General features: G+C 35.5%; 2 pseudogenes; both read right to left on the reverse strand.

Moving 5' to 3' along the window:
• The window catches only part of LOC132169772 (glutamate receptor 2.5-like), a 34,221-nt pseudogene that overhangs the window by 7,837 nt on the left and 10,278 nt on the right, over positions 1-16,106 (reverse strand).
• LOC132172803 (uncharacterized) lies at positions 9,149-10,267 on the reverse strand (annotated as a pseudogene).

The following is a 16,106-nucleotide window of genomic DNA, read 5'->3' on the forward strand; positions in this document are numbered from 1 at the left end:
CCTTATTGGAAAAAAATATATATAGAAAAAGATATTAAAAAAAAAAAAAAAAAATTTCGTGTGCACGGTAAACGCCGTAAAATGTTTTCGACATAAAACATTTTAAGGAAAATGACTTTCCTGAAAATATTTTCCGATGGCTCCGTTTATTTCGACGTAAAATAGTTTTTAGAAAATAATTTTCACATTTTATGGTATTTACTTCGACGTAAAATAGTGGTCAACGGAAAATATTTTCTTTTTGACCAGAAATTCTTCTTTAATTTTCAGAAAATGGTTTACAGTTTTGAAAACCATAAACCATTTTCCGACTATGAGTATTTCATTCTTAAATCGATGGAACTTGCTAAGACCCGTCCAGAACCTCTCCGAAACTTGACCGGGACTCGCCCAGGACCCGTCTAGGACCCACCCGAGACCTGCCCGGGACCCGCCCGGCATCTGATAGGACCTACTCTGGACTTGACCGGGACCCGCCTAGGACTTAACCGAGACTCGCTTGAGACTTGACCAGGATTTGACAGGAACCCGCCCAGGGCCCACCTGAAACCCGCTCGGGACTTACCTGGGACCCCGGTGGGACCCGGCTAGGACCCACTCGGGACTTGACCGAGACTTAATCGGGACACACCTAGGACTTGCTCGAGACTTGATCGGGACTTGCCCAGGACCTGCTGGGACTTGACCAAGACCGGCCAGGGACTTGCCTAGGTCCCTGCCCGAGACTTGACCATACCTGCCCAAGACCCGCTCGGGACTTGCCCGGTCAAGTCCCGGGCAGGTTCTGGTCAAGTCCCGTCGGGGTCCCGATCAAGTCCCTAGCAGGTCTCGGTTTGGTCCCTAGCAAGTCCCGGGTGGGTCCCGGTCAAGTCCCGGCGGGGTCCGAGGCAAGTCCTGATCAAGTCCTGGTCAAGTCCCGGTCAAGTACTGGGTAGGTCCCAGCGGGTCCATGAGAAGTCCAGGGCAGGTCCCAGTCAAGTCCTGGGCAGGTCCCGACGAGGTTCCGATGAAGTCTCGGCAAGGTCCCTAGCAGGTCCTTGCGAGGTCTCGAATATGTCTTGTGGAGGTCCCGACGGGGACCTTATTGGAAAAAAATATATATAAAAAAATATTTTTAAAAAAATTATTTTCCGTGTGCACAGTAAACGCCTTAAAAATGTTTTCGACATAAAATATTCTTAGAAAAAATGGCTTTCCTGAAAATATTTTCCGACGAAAATCATTTTTATGTCGAAGTAAACGGAGCCTAAGAGAAAAATAAATGAAACCTTTTCTAAAACTGTAAAATATTTTTTAAGTTTGAGATTATCTTCTCAAATCTAGCTAGACCACCATCAGAAGCTATCGGACCATCACTAGAGGTTGCAAGAAGTCGCTAGGTCATTTTTCGCAATCTCTCTTTTTAGGTACAAGTTAAACGCAGAGAAATATTTAAAAAAAAAACAATTTTTCTAAAAGGGTTAAAAATATTTGAAGTCAAACATGTAGACCAGTAAGTCAACCAAACGTGATTTGGTGAATTACGAATTATGGAATTCTTTCCTTATAAAGCATGCATTTGAATTCTATCCATTCACACAAGGCAACACTATTCAACAAAGGCAATAATCGCTAGCAATGCAAAACAAGAAGACCATGTCAACTTATAAAGAAATCGTGGAGACCACGCCAACAGTCTACTGCTACTCAAAGGAAAAGATCGCATACAATTGATTCTTGTATAAACGACAATTTATACTCTCCTTGTAAATCAACGTATATGCATGGATGGGAAAAAGTCTTCTTGTTTCACAAAATTTAGGAGAAACTCACCTTTTGAAGTCATCCATGGATGGGTATCATGGGTTAACACTTCAATATTCTTAGAAACATGTATTCCTTCAATATTCTTAAGGATAATGCATTCCTTGTTTAGTTCTAATGTGCTCCATAACAAGGTTTCACCAATGGAAGCAAGAATGAAGATATAGAGCCACCATTATTTGGAAATTTAGGAGAACTGACACACCTTACCTATACATATATTAATACTTAACCTAAAGGGCTTATTCTATTAGAAAAAAAATTAAAAAAAAGGGCTCAGTTTTTTTTTGGGTTCGAAAATAGGAAAGTAATATCTGCACAACTATAGTTTATTTTGTTGTTTATAAAGTCATCCAGGCGGAGGGATGAGTCTTTTCCACAGAAAGACTCATCCCTTATTCTTGAGCATTTTGTTGTTTATAAGTATGAATGCATGGCAGTTGGCACCCCTTATTACTGAGCACTTGTGATTGATACAGAGCATGTATTAACTTGATTATAAAACATGCCTATCCAAGGCAAAACAAATTATTAGATTGCCCTAAGCACTTTAATCCAAACAGAGCAGCCATCTCCAGCAATTTTGCAGCAAACAAGACTCCATGCCAAATCTGTGGCAGAGTTAACCACCAAGCTCTCGATTGTTTCCACAGAATGGACTTTGCTTTCCAAGGGCGCCATCCACTATTAGACCTTGTTGCGATATCATCTCAATCCATTGCTCTAGAAGATGAGGATCATTGGTTAGCAGACAGAGGGGCTAACATCCATATCACACTTGACTTGGACAAATTGAACATATAGCAACCATACGAGGGCAATAAGACAGTGGCAATAGGTAATGGTAGTGGGCTTGGTATCTCCCATACTGGTTCCTCCTCCTTTCCCACCTCAAATTCCTTGCTTTACCTTAATGACATCTTACATTGCCCTGATGCTGCTGCAAACCTTCTCTCTATAAATAAATTCTACTGTGATACCAATTGTGTGTTTGAACTAACAGCAACCTATTTTTTGATTAAGGACAACCTCACAAGAAGGATCCTCTTGCAAGGGGCCAGTAAGGATGGCTTCTACCCTATTCAGCTGCAGCACTTCACCAGAAACAAAGTGAGAGCTCTCACTTGCCACATTGGAGTCAAAGTACCTCCCTTAATATGGCACAATAGATTAGTACACCCCAGTAAACCTGTTGTGTAGTAGATTCTCAACAAGCATCAGCTTCCAATATCTTTAATTCAGTCGAGTCAGTCCCTTAATGTCTCTTGTCAGTTAGGCAACAACAAACAATTAATTTTTTCTAAGTCTAGTTGAATTTCTCATGCCCCTTTAGAGCTTATTCATAGGATGTGCGGATTTCCCCAATTCAGTCAATAAATGGAAGCACTTGCTATGTTCTTTTTATAAATGATTTCTCAAGATATACATGATTGTTCACTCTTAAACACAAATCTGATGCGTTTGATGCTTTTGTCAAATTTAAATGTCTTGTTGAAAACTATTTCACTCTCAAAATCAAACAACTCCAAACCGATGGTGGTGGAGAGTACATCTCAAACAAATTCCAAAGCTTCCTATCTACCAATGGAATCCTTCATAGGTTAACCTATCCACACACCTCCCAACAGAATGGCATTGCCGAAAGAAAGTAGAGACATGTCATAGAAATTGGCCTAAGCCTCTTAGCTCAATCACATCTTTCCCCTAAATATTGGGTAGAAGCTGTTAGTACCTCAGTTTATCTCGTAAACAGATTACCTACATCCATTCTCAATAACTTTAGTCCCTTTCACAAACTTTTCAAAAAAAATCTGACTATATCTTCTTGAAAACCTTTGGTTGTGCCTGTTATCCTCTCTTAAAGTCTTACACCAAACACAAGTTAGAGTTTCGAAGCAAACAATGTGTCTTTCTAGGTTACAACTCAAACCAAAAAGGGTATAAGTGTCTTGATCCCACTTCCAACCGAATCTATGTTTTCAGACATGTGGTATTTGATGAAGTGCTATTTTCTGCTTAGGATAGAGCAGCCACTACTACTCTTCCAGGGGGTGATTCTCTTCGATCAGGTATGGTTCTTGATCCATCTCACTTTCTTTCTATTCATGCTTCACCACCTAGACTAGAAAGTGTTGAAAATATTTCATCTTAGTTATCTACCAATGACCAAACTGCTCATACTACTGTCATTCCATCCATAGCCTTACCCACCAATATACCATCTCCATCAGCACCTCCCAATGACAGTAGCACACCTCAAAATTCTTCCCCTCAGAATTCATCCCCAAACCTTTGGTCACCTGCCCTACCTTCTGAATTTGTTTCTCAGAATGATGAACCCCCTTTACCTTCATCATCTCAGCCTAACCCTATTGTCCCCTCTTCTAATGCTTCTTTGCTTCAAATTATATCTCCCACATCTGAACATTTATCTCCACACATGGTTATCAGATCAATGACAGGAATTTCTAAACCTAAACCCTTTCTAGATTACAAACTATACCACTCTCTTAAATCCACCAAACACCCTCTCAAGGCTATGACTAGCTCTATTCTCCCTCCAATCCCAACTACCTTTGCTAAGGCTGCTCCCATTCCTCATTGGTTCGCTGCCATGAAAAGTGAAATCCAAGCTCTTCTTGATAATGGCACTTGGACTCTATGCCCTAGACCATCAAACAACAACATCATCAAGAATAAATGGGTGGACAAGGTGAGATAGCACGCAGATGGCTCAATAGAGAGGTACAAAGCTAGACTTGTAGCTAAAGGCTTTCAACAAAGAGATGGAATAGACTATAAGGAGACCTTCAGTCCAGTCATTAAACCAGCCACCATATGCATACTTCTCTGTCTAGCAATGCATTACAACTGGCCACTCAAACAACTGGATGTATCAAATGCATTCATACATGGTCATTTATATGAGGAAGTATATATGGAACAACCTACTAGTTTTGTGGACAGTAAGCTCCCTCGTCATGTATGCAAGCTAAAAAAGGCTCTTTATGGTCAAAAACAAGAGCATAGGGCTTGGTTTCATAGACTTTCACAGGCTTTCCTTCACCTGGGATTCATTGGCTCTTTAGTAGACACATCCCTCTTCATACTTCATTGAGATTCAGTCCATCTATTTATAATAATATATGTTGATGACATTATAATCACTGATACTGACTCCACTGTCATTGCATCAGTTATTTGTAGTTTGCAGCAAGAATTCAAACTCAAGGATATAGGCTGCATGTCCTACTTCCTTGGCATCCATGTTTTCAGAGACAAGGCTGGACTACATCTCAATCAAAGCAAATATATAGTTGATCTCCTTACACGGGTCAACATGATTGGAGTTAAGCTCTTTGCAGCTCCATGCACCTTAGGCCAGAAGCTCACAAAGATGGATGGTGATGCTCTACTAGATCCTACTGCATGTAGACACATTGTTGGAGCCTTATAGTACTGCACTCTTACTAGGCTAGACATTGCCTAAATATGTGTAATTTAAATTTCTTTCCACGTACGAAATTTGTAATACCTTTTCAATTTCAGATCCCGTTAAAAGAAAAAAAAAGAAAAGAAAAAAGTAGCACAACCTTAATTTAGTAAGTCAAATGATATAACAATAAATAAATGTTACTAATAAAGGTAAAGGCTTATGGTTCGGATTTGTTCCCATTAATCAGGAGTTGCATTGATCGTCCCACGATCATCATCCCAACCAAACCCAATACCAATGTTGTCATTTTTAAGGGACGAGTAATCGGCATGCACCTCTCTTAGGCGACAAATTTTCTCACCAACTTGGTAATCCGTATACTGAGTGCCATCATTAAGTTGGTTGTTTAGCCTTTGAACAATGCGAGGAATTAATTTTTGACCATATAGTGGTCGTATACCTTCTTCAAGGAATTCTCTCAGAACGTCAATCAGTTGATCCTCGTGTTCTTCTTCCCATTTCATAACACTGTTGACCCGGACAACGAGTGGGGGGGATAAAAACAGCATGCTTGCAGGGGGACTTGCACGCGTAGAGTGAAAAAAAAATAATGAATTCTATGATTTGGGAGGATAACGTGTGACAAATTGATTATTACCATAGATGCAAAAAATATATGAACCATATACATCCCATCAATAAGATTTTATATATAAATGTAGTTGAGAGTTAATGTAGACAAAGAGATTAGACAACAAAACATAAAAAGGAGAACACATCAAAGCGCGCCCTGTTCGTTCCACCCGCAACAATTAACAAAATTTAAACACAAAAAATGTAATTAAAGGATGAGTTTGATTTAACTAGAATGATCAACGAACCTTTTTGGGTTTGGATTCACGTGGTCTTAAGGAATATCAACTGTATTGAGAAGTAAACGATAACCATATTAGTCACAACACAAATAATCACTTTATGTTTCCATGCACCGAAATTTTACAAAAGGAGAGTAGGACTGCAAGCTTTCAAGGATATTATTCAGCATAAAATTTATGGTTCTTATAGCAGTTTTTTGCTGATCTACATACCAAGTGGTTTCATGAATTGTTGTATTTGGTTTAATGATTCTAGCTTCATTTTCTAAGGCTTCCCACTATCTTTTTAATCAATAAAAGAAACCCTATTCTTTTACTGTGAAAATAAATTTATAGGTTTAATGATAAATTTAATAAAATAAAATAAATAAATGGGTAAATATATTATAAATCCCTAAGTCAACCCGCCAAACTTAAAAAATTCCTAGGTTTTTTTTTCTCGAATTTTTACCCTCTTGATTAATTGGAATGCCAATAAAATTTCTACCATTATACTTTTGTAACGCCCGTTAGTCCCAATCAAAAAACACCGTTTTGCCATATAGCATAATAATTTTTTATTAATTTAATTTAAAAATAAAATTTAAAGTAAAAAGAAAAAAAAGTTGAAGGGGTGGCCAGCGGTGGGGATGCCACCCTTGGCCACCCCCCAACCCCATTCCCAAGCATTGCTGGGTCAAGAATCCTTCCACTACAAGAATTTAGGTCTTTAGGGGCGACTTGGAGTCGACCCTAAAAGTCCTAAAGTGGACGCTGTTGACAACAGCATCGACTTTTCGACCCTAAAGGTGTCGACGCTAATAGCCCGACCCTTAATGATCAAATGCATGATTATCAACGTCCACTTAAAGTCGACCCTAAAGATCACTTTTAGCGTCCACTTTATCGAACCTAAAAGTCGAAATGTTTTGACCCTAAAGATGATATAAACGGAAGCCATAGTCGACCCTAATAGTCAACCATTAGCATCCACTAAAAGTGGACGCTGATAGTTAATCATTAGCGTCCACAAAGTGGACCCTAATGGTCCTAAAAATTTTTTTTTAAAAAAATTAACTATCAATGTCTAAACCAAAGTGGACGCTGATAGTTAACTATTAGTGTCCACAAAGTGGACCCTAATGGTCCTAAAAAAAAAAAAAGATAATCTGCGATCGATCGCACAATCGTGTGCGATCGATCGCAGTACCAGTAGGTTTTCGACATTTTGCGATTGATCGCACTTGGAGTGCGATCGATCACAGAACCAGGGAACAAATTCATATACTCGTGGAACTTAGATTTCTCTTGGCTGCCTTAGAATCCATTTTGGGCTCTATTTTATAATCATTATATGCTGGTTTAAGAGATCCATTAAACTGAAAAATGATGTGCATGTTTGGCGGTAATTTTATCTTTTCCTTACCTGTACTTCTTTGAAAGCTATTTAAAATTTTCCACCACATAACTAAAATTATGAGTTACATTACTTAAGACTTCTCCCTCAGACCACATAAAGACAGTCCATATTGTTAACATATAAATAAATCAAATAGTTTCTGTTCAACCATATAGAATGGAGGAAAAAAAGTCCCTTTAAATGGCTAAACAAGACTAATAATTTAGTCCCAATCCACTATCTTGATGTTGACATGGAACTAAACCTGACATGATCAAATTCAATCCTAAAGGATGTGGCTGATTTAAAACCTTCCACTATGCAAAAACATACTCTGGACCCAATAAAACCTATACGATGCAGAAAGATAAATACATTCATAAAACTGAAAGAATTCTCACTTGCTGTTGTTCAGAAGCATCTAAAAGAAAATGAACTGAGCCAAAGCCACTTGCTAAGGTTTTCTCATAGAGTGTCTTGTTCACCAATAACTGTAACAAACGATGGCTTCAGGACATCATTTATATGCCTTAAAATAAAATGGGACCATAAAAGATATGATTAGATCATAATCGGCTCCAAGACCGCACAGGATAAATTGAATTTACTCACTTGATACCTATCCCATGTCTGCTTGTAACAATTATTTGATAAACCTTGCTTGGTAACAATTATGTATTCATAAACAAAACTTTTCCTGTGCAAAACAAGAAATTGGTCTAATACCTTGCTTGCTCATCGCCATAACTGGTTCATAGGCCAAAGAGGTCTTATCCTGTGCAAAACAAGAGATAAGATTATAAGCAAATGTCAGACATTATAAAAGTAGAATACATGAAGGAAAAACACTTTCTATTTTGAAAAAAGCACATGATTTGAAGCAATAAGTGTTTTCACCCCATTAAGACAGATGGTTACCCAGGCTTCCAGTCCATTACCCTCAAATTTTAGTTTATCAAAGCTAGGCAGAAAATTTTATATATCTATGTGGGGGATATATGTCTCAACACAGAGTGGAATGGTCCAAGTGTGTTGGTGTAAATGTACAGATATACATGCTTAGCTAATACATAAATCTGTACTAGGGATATACAATGTTTGATATTTAATATTGATTTGGTGCATGTTAGACCAGCCATAGTCTGGGATCAAGCTAGGACAAATATATCTAATAAAATCTAATGAAAGATTGGTAAAAGTAAAACAACCATAAATGCATTAGTTTTTATTACCCATTTTTTCAATACAAAAGAGTGATTTTTAACCAAAGATACTATAGAAAAATACATAAAGGGCCTTCTTATTCATATACTCAGAAGAAGTAGTATGTGCAGGGTATCTATTTGACTCTTGGGATAACCTGGGCACGCACAGGATTCTTCATGACAACCAAGAACTCCTCCTTCTCCGTTAGATCAACATCGTCCACTGCCATCCACTCAAAATGCCAGATCAGATTGGCAACAAAGTACTTTAGAATAACAAATAATAGGAAAACTTCTGGGAATTTCACTTTCAGAAAATACCGACAACAAAAAATATTCATAGTTTTAGCTAAAAAAATTCTGGCATTCTGAATTATTACCATTTCAATAACATGCAAAGTCCATTCATCCAAAACATAATTGGCGTTTTGTCCATGTGTTGTTAGAATATAAAAGAACTAGGAAATCAAATCATTTCATTGTTGTGTTAAATTGAAGGATCAAATTGCTGACAGTAACAACAGGTTTCTCTTTTAAGCTCTCCCATCCCACTCTTCATAGAACTCCTTTAGAAACTCCTCCATGAACTTGTGCCTTTTCTCAGCCCTCTTTTGCCCAGCCTGAATTTATATAGTGAATATAAATGTATATAAGTCTAATAATGCACATGCATCTGTTGTGTTGTAAGTTCATATTAAGCACACAAATGATAAGAAAACCTGGGCAGGCAAGTTTGCTTTTACCTTGGTTTTCATCAAATCCTTCAGCTTCAGAAGCTTCTAATGAAAATGATTCACAGTAGTCTGCTCATCTTTCTTCATGTACTGTTCCTTGGATAAATCTGATCGAGGCTGAATCTTAGGATCGTGCAGCACCCTGCTCCTACTTCCACCAAAAGTAAAGCAACGAGCAATACCTGAAATTGAGAGACAGCTTAAGATTTGTGCATAGCTTGTCAATAAAGAATTTCTTCCAGTGTGTAATGCAGTATCAAATAATGGCATCGCGACAAGTTGAATTAAATCAGCAAAAGAAACAAGTACATTAAATAAACAAAGAGAAAATCTTTATGCACACATGTATCTTAATGTGCAGCTCACTTTTCAAGTAGCTAACCCAGGATAATATGGATGCATTTTATACAAAAGGGCACATTACCAATTGCACCAATTGCATCAAGACGATCAGCATCTTGCACATTCCAAATTCTGGAAAAAGTTCCCCATTTGCAAGCCCGAAAACCTCCTCTTTAAAACCTGAAAAGTTAAAGGTACATCTGCCCTAATTACTTTTGCAGGAAAAATATGAACTATAGTGAAAAGTTAAAAGAAGCAAATTTCTCAGAAGTTTAATGCCCATACAAGCATATAATGTGTTTCAACAAATAACAAAATTAAGGTAATAGCCGAAAGAAAGGTGCTTCAAACTAAAAAACATAAGAAACTATACAAGATATGTTGATTATGAATGAAATACAGGAGAGACAAAACAACTATGTCAACTGGTATTTTCTCATCTTGTCCTCATTACCAACAGGGCTCTGCATCAAACTTCTCATGAATGCCTCCATTTTTAGTTCTTCCAATGTGTATGTACCATGATGAATGTATGGTATGAGCATAGGAAGGGATGTAAAAGAAACACAAAACATCACTAAGATTGAAGTTCTACGAACTCATTTTTATAACCAGTAAGAAATTCAAAGAACATTTAAACCAATATATGAACTAATATAATGCCAATGAATGGAAAACCAAACTAATACTTTCAAGTTAAGGTAATTTTTATAACAATACATATAATAATCTTTGGTACTGTACTAAAACTTATAAAGTTAAGGTAATTTAACGTATGTCAATGCAGGTGACCTATAGAAAATTAAGAGCAAGTAGAATGAGGGAAAAAATTCTCACCATTTATTGTAGAGGGTTGACTCCCATGAGATGCATAAACCTGTAATGAACGATGGATTAAAATTTTCAATTTGATTCTCAGTGGAACCTGACAGCCTAAAAGAATTCATTGATTATTGTTCATCATTCTAGAGTGAACTCAATAGGTTCATCATGCATAAACCTGCATTACTCCACCCAAACCCCCTTCCTGCAACTCAAGCCCTTATCCAAGGCAATACCAAAGCATGAAGGGGAAAATCAAAGGCATCATTTGGTTTTAAAAGGAAAATATATAATGATTCAATTTAGAGCTCAACACAACCCCAATTTGTCAATCTTCAAAAATCAAGTTTTCAAGTGCCTTGACTGCTTTGCAACTGAAATATCTTAATGGGTTTAATGTTTATTAACCCAGAAACTCAAACAAACCCCAAAACTGAATCAAGAATTTTGCTGAATTTAAAATCCCTAATTCTCCTAAAAATCATAATACATAAAAAATCTGACTATTACAATCCCAAATCGACAACTTAAAGAGACAGTAGAGACAAAGAAAAATCGAGACAGAGACAGAGAGAGACTCACTAGTGCAGGAACAGTAATGGTGGAATAATCGCCGGCCGGAGAGAGAGAGCACTATCTGGGTGCCGTAGAGAGAGGATACGTTGATCGATTGGGGAGATGGCCGGCCAGTTTCGACTGGAGAAGATGGCCGGTGGGTTGGCCAACCGTGCGGGTCACTGGGTACCGGAGTGAGAGAGAGGTGAGCATCAGGAGAGAGATCGAGTGAGAGGGGGGTGTTTTTGAGGGAGAGAGATCGAGAGTGAGAGTGAGATCGATAGTGAGAGTGATGAGGGAGGTGAGCGAGGGAAACAAAAATTTTGTGCGAAATATCTAGCGCGAAATATAATTGATGGATCCCGGCAAAAATTTTCCCTAAAACGGGGTCGTTCTACCACTTTCCTCAATTAATTCCTTATATATATATATATATTAGTAATTAAATAGTATATGTTATATGAATAATTTAATATTTATGTGTATGTATTAGTTGACATACTAACTAGTTAGTTCATAAATTAACATATTATTTAGTTAATTAATATATATTAAGTAAATATAATTAAGTAAATGTTACTCAATACTTCTATGTATATTACTTATTTTATTATACATGTGTGTGTTATATATTAGCATTGACATACTAACTAGTAACTAGTTAGTTAATAAACTAACATATTAACTAAGTTAACATATATTAAATTACTAACTTACTATAATTAACTATAGGTTATTTTGACAAACAAAAAAATTATGTTACTTAATATTTGTATGAGTATTATATATATATGAATATATAATATACATACTTGTTAGTTACTATATACTAACTTAGTATTACTATATATTAAGTTAAGTGGTAGATCACATGATCTAAAGATTATGTGAATTATTATATCTTATGATCATATATATCACAAATTAAGTGATTAATATTAGAATCAACAATGTGTTTGTTTAGAAATATATGCTCTTGTTATGTTTAGAGTATTATGCTGTAGATATCATTATAAGTTAAATGTTACATCATATGGTCTACCATTATAATCTATATGATTATATAAAATGATCAATTGATGATTAAATCATATGATTATATAATAACAAAATATACATGTATAATATGACATAAGTCAGAAGTATACAAACGCATACAAATACAACAATTAAGTACCCAGATACTTAATAACTAGTTATTTAATAAACTAACATATTAACTAAGTTAATATATTAAATTACTAACCTAGTATAATTTACTATATGCCAGTTATTTTGACAAAAACAAATTATATGTTACTTAATATATATATACTTGTTTGTTAATATATACTAACTTAGTATTACTAAGTAAGTTCCATTTTTTTTTAAAAAAAAGTATTACTAAGTAAGTTAACTATTTTCAAAAAACAATGATACGATGATATATATGTATTATCATTCTAATTACACTAGATCATACTTAATTAGTTAATTAAGTATGATCTAGTGTAATTAGAATGATAATACATATGAACATGATCTAATAATGTTTTTTTTTTTTTTTTTTAGAAAACTTTGTCCTATTCTTCATGAATTAAGTTTCATAATATTTAAGTATAATGTATTATCACTATAATTTATATGATTATATGACATGATCAACTGATTATTAAATCAACTGATTATATAATAAAAAATTATACATATATAATATGATATAAATATACAAATACATACTAATACAATAATTAAGTATCTAGAGACTTAGTTTCAATGTATGTTATAAGTCAATGTATGTTTTACATTACTTTTCAAAAAAAAAAAGTCCATCTATGTTATAAATTTTAATTACACGTATATAATAACAAAAAATTTTATTCTATTTTTTAACCATTTTTTGAACCTTGAGGTTCTTAATATTCATTTTGGTCATTTTTTTTTAAACCATTTTGTAAACAATTTTTTAAACTATTTCTTAGTTTACTTTGCTTTTTATTTATTTTTTTATTTAAGTAAGCTTGGACTACTCTTTAGGGTCGACTTTGTGTCTTCAGCGTCCACTTTTAGTGGACGCTATTGGTCATCAATTTTAATTTTTAATTTTTTTTTAAAATTTTTTCTACCTACTCTTTAGGGTCGACTTTCAAATAATTGATCTTTAGCGTCCACTTTGAGTGGATGCTATTGCTTTTCAATTTTATTTTTTAATTTTTTCTACCTAGTCTTTAGGGTCGACAAAGTCGACCCTAATACTTAAGTATTAGGGTCCACTTTGAGTGGACGCTATTGCTCTTTAATTTTATTTTTTAATTTTTTCTACCTACTCTTTAGGGTTAACTTTGAAAGTTGACCCTAATAATTGGTATTTAGTGTCCACTTTGAGTGGATGCTATTGCTCTTCAATTTTATTTTTTAATTTTTTCTATCTAGTCTTTAGGGTCGACTTTGAAAGTCGATCCTAATAATTGGTCTTTAGCATTCACTTTGAGTAGACGCTATTGCTCTTCAATTTTATTTTTTAATTTTTTCTACCTAGTCTTTAGGGTCGACAAAGTCGACCATAATAATTGGTCTTTAGCGTCCACTCAAAGTGGACGCTATTGATCTTCAATTTTATTTTTTTATTTATTTTTTAATTTTTTCTACCTATTCTTTAGGGTCGACTTTCAAAGTCGATTGAAAGTCGACCCTAATAATTGGTCTTTAGCGTCCACTTTGAGTGGATGCTATTGCTCTTCAATTTTATTTTTTAATTTTTTCTACCTAATCTTTAGGGTCGACTTTCAAAGTCGACCCTAATAATTGGTCTTTAGCGTCCACTTTGAGTGGACGCTATTGCTCTTCAATTTTATTTTTTTATTTTATTTTTATTTTTTTCTACTTACTCTTTAGGGTCTATTTTGTCGACCCTAATAATTGGTTTTTAGCGTCCACTTTGAGTGGATGCTATTGCTCTTCAATTTTTTTTTTTAATTTTTTCTACCTAGTCTTTAGGGTCGACTTTTGATCTTTTTCCCGCCTCTTGAATAATTCCCGCGTGTACATTGGGGTCGAGCTATTAGCGTCCACTGCAGAGTGGACGCTAATATTCATCTTTTCGATCGGCTATTAGCGTCCACATGGATGTGGCCACTAATACTTAACTATTAGGGGTGACTGTCAAAAGTCGCCCCTAATAGTTGAGTATTAGAGTCGCCCCTAATAAGTCGCACCTGATGAGTAAATTTTTTGTAGTGTTCTTTGCCTATTACAATGACTCTGTTATACCTTACAACACATGTGCCTGCGGTTGCAACGATGACAAGTGCAATCCGGCCGCCGATGTAACACCCCAGAAATTTATTAGGATGGCTAAGAATGCTTTAGTATAAATTTTGGTCTTAAGTTAAATCAAATATATTAGGAAAATATATTTAATGTCTAATTTAATATTCTCAGTATAAACTAGGCTCACAGATAAGGAAAAGTTGGGCTAAAGTTGTGCCTTTATCATTTCTAAAAAAAATACCATATAAAAAAGAGAAATGATAAATGCGCAACTTTTTGGCACAACTTTTCTCTTATATGGTCATTTAAAAAATAATAATAATAATAATAAATAAATAAAAAAACTTATGAAGCAATAACATCCTATGTGGTTCTTTTTTTATTTGGTATTTTTTTTAAATGGTCTTTTTCTTCATAATAATGACCATTTTTTTTTAAAATGACAATTTTTATGTCTAAATTAAAGTTATATCTCTATCATCCCTCATATTTTTATTGTATTTGTTGAAATAATGATTAAGCCCGGGTACCATGTTGAAGTTCATGGGTAAATATAAAATACAAGAATAACAGCGGAAGCAAGAGAAAAAAGAAAGACAAATAACTACGGGTGGTTCGGCTTTAGACATATACGTCCACAACTCTGAATAGCCTATAGAACTATATTGTGCTCATTGACTTGTTTATTTACGATACAAAGGTAGTAGTGAGTAAAAACAAGTATGGAAATCAAATTCTTGAAATTTGAGATTTGATTACAATCAACCCTTAAATAAAGAATATTGAAGAAAATGCACTTTACCTCCTGAAGTTTGACATCTTTTTCAATTTGAACCCCAATATTTGATATCAGCCTAATATTGAAAAAATGGAAAATATATAAATTCTAACAGGATTGATTTGATAGTATACTATATTATAAGAGATCCTACATGCAAAGTTATAACAGGAGATGGTTCAATCTTTTATAAAAATATTACAGTACAAGCAATATGGTCTTTAGCGACCAAATAAATAGCGGCGACCCCAAAGTCGCCGCTATTGAGGGATCATTACCGGCGACTTTTTTTAGTCGCCGCTAATGACCCATTAATAGCGGCGACTTTTAGGTCGCCGCTAATAGTGGACGCTTAAAACGAAAAAAAAATTTATTTAGCAGCAACAACAATAGCGGCGACCTATAGTCGCCGCTATTAAGCATCATTAGCGGCGACTCTACGGTGTCGCCGCTATTAAACAACAATAGCGGCGACCCCTGTCGCCGCTAATAATACACCAAACAGCAGCGACCTTAAGGTCGCCGCTGATGAGAGTCAACAGCGGCGACTCCTTAAAGTCGCCGCTAATAAGTTATCATTAGCGGCAACTATACAGTCGCCGCTATTGACATAAGAAAAAATTAAAAAAAAATTTTAAAAATAATTAGCGGCAATAATAGAGTCGCCGCTATTGAGGGGTAAATTAGCGGCGACTACAAATGTTGCCGCTAATGACCCCTCAATAGCGGCGACTTTTGGGTCGCCGCCATTGACCGGGGAAAAAAGTAATTAAAATTAATAGCGGCGACTTTTGGGTCGCCGCTATTGACACGGGAAAAGTTATTAAGATTAATTAGCGGCGACCCAAAAATTGCCGCTATTAATGGGTCATTAGCGGCGACTAGAAAAGTTGCCGCTAATGACCCCTCAATAGCGGCGACTATTGGGT

This window comes from Corylus avellana, chromosome ca2, assembly GCF_901000735.1.
Source record: "Corylus avellana chromosome ca2, CavTom2PMs-1.0".
NCBI classification, from domain to species: Eukaryota; Viridiplantae; Streptophyta; class Magnoliopsida; order Fagales; family Betulaceae; genus Corylus; species Corylus avellana.